The sequence below is a fragment of the Pteropus medius genome, unplaced genomic scaffold (assembly GCF_902729225.1).
Source record: "Pteropus medius unplaced genomic scaffold, Ma_sr-lr_union100, whole genome shotgun sequence".
NCBI lineage: Eukaryota > Metazoa > Chordata > Mammalia > Chiroptera > Pteropodidae > Pteropus > Pteropus medius.
Genome location: NW_024349800.1, coordinates 39989855 through 39995084, shown reverse-complemented (window position 1 = coordinate 39995084; position 5230 = coordinate 39989855).

Below are 5230 nucleotides of genomic sequence, written 5' to 3'. Positions count from 1 at the left end.
TTCTGGATTAACAGGGAAAGTATAGGACAGAAGGGACCCAGGGCACCAGAAGCAGTAGAGGACAATCGAAAGACAAATATGCTTTTTTGGCAAGGATCAGACTTCTCCCTGGAGGGAGAGCTGACCTCCTGCAGCAGAGCAGTGGCTATATCAGATGTTTGCTGCACTTTTACAGATCAAAATCATGAACCAAACACACTGTAATGAATCATCCCAAGCTGTCACTCTGTGCCCTCCCAGGACTGATTTTAATTGAAATGAATTTATTTAAAAAAAATGTAGCAATGCACAATGCAAGCATCTTTGCCACTGGTGTTGACAGTGTGACTCTAAAATTTGGGCTTGCTCTGGATCTGGCTTTTTTTTTTGAAAATATACAAAAGAATAAGACAGTTCTGAACATATAGGGCCTCATTTCACTTTGAGCAATATAATTTACTCTGTGGGAATCACGAAAGCAAAATTAGAAAGAGAGGAAGGCTTTGATTAATCTGTGAGCCTGCTTATCCTTCTGTTTGACTGGGTTGCTTTTTATTTTCTGAAATACAACCCAGGGAACTTGTAACCAACTTGCTGCTTCAGTTGAAATATGCTCTTGTCACTAGGAAATGTATTTCCAATTCCCAAACAGAACTTTCTAGACAGTAGTACAATTATATTCTGAAGCAACACACACTCTGACATGCTGCAAGTTAAAAGAGATACCTTTTTCACCCATTGTGTTAAAATAGTATTGGGAATATATATATATTCCCAATACTATTTTAACCAAAGGCTCATAGATAGCCACAAGGAAGTACATGGTAAAACTGTTCTTCCCACAAAATTTATCTCAAAGAAAATAACTCAGAAATTACTTTCTCTCACAACAGAGATGCATTGCTTTGCGGAATCGATGCCTTTCAGAACAATGGAGCACAAAATAGAGTCTGCAATACCCTTTAATGGATATAGATTTCCTGGTCTAGGAAGTGGACTCAACAAGTGTCGTCTACTGACATGGGCCCAGATTTCAGTTTACTAAGTCTCTAAGAAACCCACTTTTAAGCTTGAAGCTTTTGAAGAAATCTGAAAAACACTACTTCAGTCAGCTGATCAAGGTTTACATCAAGTTTCTAAGTCATATTGATAGTATGTACCTTTGATATGATATGATGAGAATGGCACTTGACCTCTGTGGTCTTTCTCCCCCAAATCCATAATCTCAGTCTAAAATATCACACAATTCTCATTTGAGGGATGTTCCGCAACGTACCTGACCATTACTACTTAAAACTGTCAAGGTCATAAAAACAAGGAAAATCTGAAAAACCGTCACAGCCAGCAGGAGCCTCAGAGGACATGCTACTAAATGTAATGTGGTATCCTGGATGGGATCTTGTGACAAAAAAAAGGACATAGGTAAAAAATAAAAAAATCTGAATAAAGTATGCACTTTCGTTAATATGTCATAATACATTAATATTAATTAATTGTGACAAATATACCATATTAATGTAAGATGCTAATAAGAAGAGGAATGGCATAGAGTGTATGAGAACTCTCTATACTATCTTTGCAACTTTTCTGTGAATCTAAATTTATTCTAAAATTAAAAGTTTATTAAATGTGAAGATTTTCATTTTTTCCTATACTAATATTTTATTAAAATTGCAAAATTCATTTTACAGATGAGAAAATTGAGTCATAGAATTTAAATGATTTGAGCCTTACAATTGTACATGTAAGCAGAAGAATAAATACTTGAAATCAAGCCTGCTAATTTCCCAGGGCAAAGCTCTTTTTGCCATTTTAAATGTCTGAGTTTCTTACATGGGTTTGAAAACACATGCTGACTGACTGGAAACTTAACAGCAGCTTGGCTCACTAACTTCCTTCCTTCAAGTCTTTACTCAAACCTCACCTCCCCCAATGAATCTACTCTGACCCCTGTATTTCATATGGCACAGTACTCCCAATTCCCCTTAAGGTGTTCTACTTTCTTTTTTCATAACACTTTTCATTTTCTAACATACTATATGATTTACTTATTATCACGCTTGCTACTTCTCATCTATTTCCCCCCAACAGAACATAAGCCACAGGAGATCACAGATATTTATTATATTCACTGATATATCCTGGACACATTAAACAGTGCCTAGCACACAGAAAATTCTTAACAAATGTCTGTGGAATAACTGAATCAACTGATCTCAGCCCAGTCAGAATTTCTGGGGAAATATCTTTGAGTAAAGACTTTGCATAATCTCAGTTCACATGATTCATTCTATGGAAGTGGGAAATTAATTCATTTTGTTCAGCCTCTTCATACTGACTTACTTATTTTAGATTATAACATGTTCTCATGATCATCTATCTTTACTGCATCTTATTTTTTTGTAGCTTTGATCAACTTCATTCCTTTGAATCTTCCTCCTGAACTCACATTACGAAAACTACACAAAAAAGACAAGAGATAGCAAGCATTGGCGAGGGTATAAAGAAAAGGGAACCCTTGCACACTGTTGGTGGAAATGTAAATTGATACAGTCATCATGAAAAACAGTACGGTGGTTTCTCAAAATTTTTTAAATGAAACTACCAGCAATCACACTTCTGGGTAGACATCCAAAGAAAATAAAGTCACTATCTCAAAAAGATATCTGCCCTCTCATGTTTGTTGCAGCATTATTCACAAAAGCCAAGATATAGGAACAACTTAAGTTTTCTCTCTGGATGAATAGATTAAAAAAATGTGGTATGTAAGAATAATGGAATTTTATTCATCTTTAAAAAAAGAAGAAAAGCCTTCTATTCATTCATTTGCAACATGAATGAACTTGGAGGACATTATTCTAAGTGAAATAAGCCAAAGAAAGATAAATATTGTATGCTCTCACTTATATGTGGAATCTAAAAAAGTAAAACCCACAGAAGCAGAGAGTAGAATGGTAGTTGTCAGGAGTTGGAAAATAAGAAAAGCAAGAAGGTATTTCTAAACGATACAAACTTTTAGTTATAAGATTAATAAGTTCTGGGGATCTAATGTACATCACTGTGACTACAGTTAATAATACTGTACTGTATACCTGAAATTAGCTAGTAAATCTTCAGAATTTTCACCACATTCTCTCACACACATGAAGGTAACTATATGAGGTAATGAATGTGTTAATAGATTTAATGTGGTAAGCATTCCACAATGTATACATATATCAGATCATCGCCTTGTATACCTTAAATAAATATAATTTTTATTTGTTAATTATACCTAAAGCTGGAAACTGATAATAAAACTATAAGCTTAACACTTATTATTGTAAAATAAATTTCTATGTCAAACATCTTCAATTTTTATAAAGCCTGTGAAAAGAAGAAATCAGATGTCATTTTTATATATTTCCTAAATATATGTATGCAGAAACTGATATCACAGGATTACTGAGGAAACCTAAAACAATTTCCTGTTTCTCTTTTTTTCATTCATATTGCTTTGCTTTTCTCCTGCTGTTGAAATTAAAGAACATTTCTCAGCAACACGTCAGCCATGGTTGTATCCCTTTCCCCTAATGCATACATATCAGAAAACCATAAATAAGTATGGTCAAATATGTTTTCAAAAGCACAAATCTAAAGGTATTAACTAATATTTATGCCATGCATCATCTATCTGCTCATGATTCCTGCAGTTGAAAAGGAGCAATTTGTATTTGGAGAGAGGAAGGAACACGGTCACCCCACTTTGCTTAATAAGAGAAAATTTATGGAATAAAATTTATGATTTTATCAAGGTTGATTTCAAAATTAATGAAAAATCTAAACTGAAAACTGAAGAGTAGAAGGAGTTAAAGGAGTAGAAACTAATTAGAGGCTTAGCTTAAGTAATGTGTCAGTGAAGGAAAACAATTACAGATGGTGGTGGTTTGAGTGCAAGGTAAGGTTGTGGTAAGCTTTTCAAGGATAAAAGCAGTTTAAACAACCTACAGAAAGGAAGTATGGAATCACAGAAAAGGAAAGTATGAAAACACGACATTTAAGGGAGTATTTAAATTGAGGAGCCGGGGAAATTGAGAGGGATGACTGAGTTCATAGGTGGAGTTAGTACTTTGGAGAGGAGATACAAGACATCCTCTGAAATAAGAATATAATTCACATACTTTCGGGGGAGGGGAGCGGTAGGGAAGTTAAGGGTTCTCATGAAGATTACATTCATTTTCTCTGTGAAGGAAAAGATAAGGTCTTTTTTTAATGAGGATTTTAAAGGAAGAAAGAGGGCTGTATAAATATGATAGTTTTGCAGCAACCTCTGGAGAAAAGGCAAAGAAGACAGTCTACTACATGTCATCTTCTATAATCATCTGGAATCAACAGAAGTGACCTACTAGTAACTGATCTTTTGGAAGAGTATCTTCAGTGTTATGTACTATGAATTAAGTTAGATTAAACTGGAGTAATAGGTAAGTTAGAAAACTACTGAAATAATTCATACAAATACAATGAATATTTTATTTGGAAGTATTAGTAATAATAACAAGAAGAAGGAGGAGGAAAAGCAAAACAGGAAGCACCTGGAAAATATTTTACAACTAATATTTTATTTATTTTCATTACCATTCTAAGAATTTGCTAAAATAAATCTTGTATAATCATCCTACAAATTAAAAAAAAAAGGAGTTAAATAACTTTCCAAGAAAACTCAAAATTGATTATAAACCAAAGACAAAGTTACCCTTACTTTTTGTCCATAAATTTTATCACTAAACTATATTAAAGTCAATATGTGCCTTATAAAAATAATTCCCCCATGGCTAAAACAGAAAATTTTGATTCTACATGACACTCCTTTTGCAGCAACTAGAGGCAGAGTTCAAAATTAACCTTAACCTGTTTTCCAATTTTAGACATTCTGCCATTTGTCTGGATTTTTTTTTAATATAAATTTGATCTTTGGCCTATATTCTTATTTAGTATATTCTTATTTAGAATATAAATAATTTTATTTAAGCACAAGCAAAAGTTGTAGAATAACTATTATTTCAGCCAGTTGAGGAAACATCAAAATTACTCTAGTCCTGGAAAAAAGCTGTGATTGACTATAACATGCAAGCACACATCATACGCCAACTGAACTTAACAAAAGCTACTTCAAATTCGATCTCTCTCATTGGACAGTTAACAGAAAAGAGAGAGAGAAAGAGAGAGAGAGAGAGAGACAGACAGAGAGACAGAGAGACAGAGACAGAGAGAC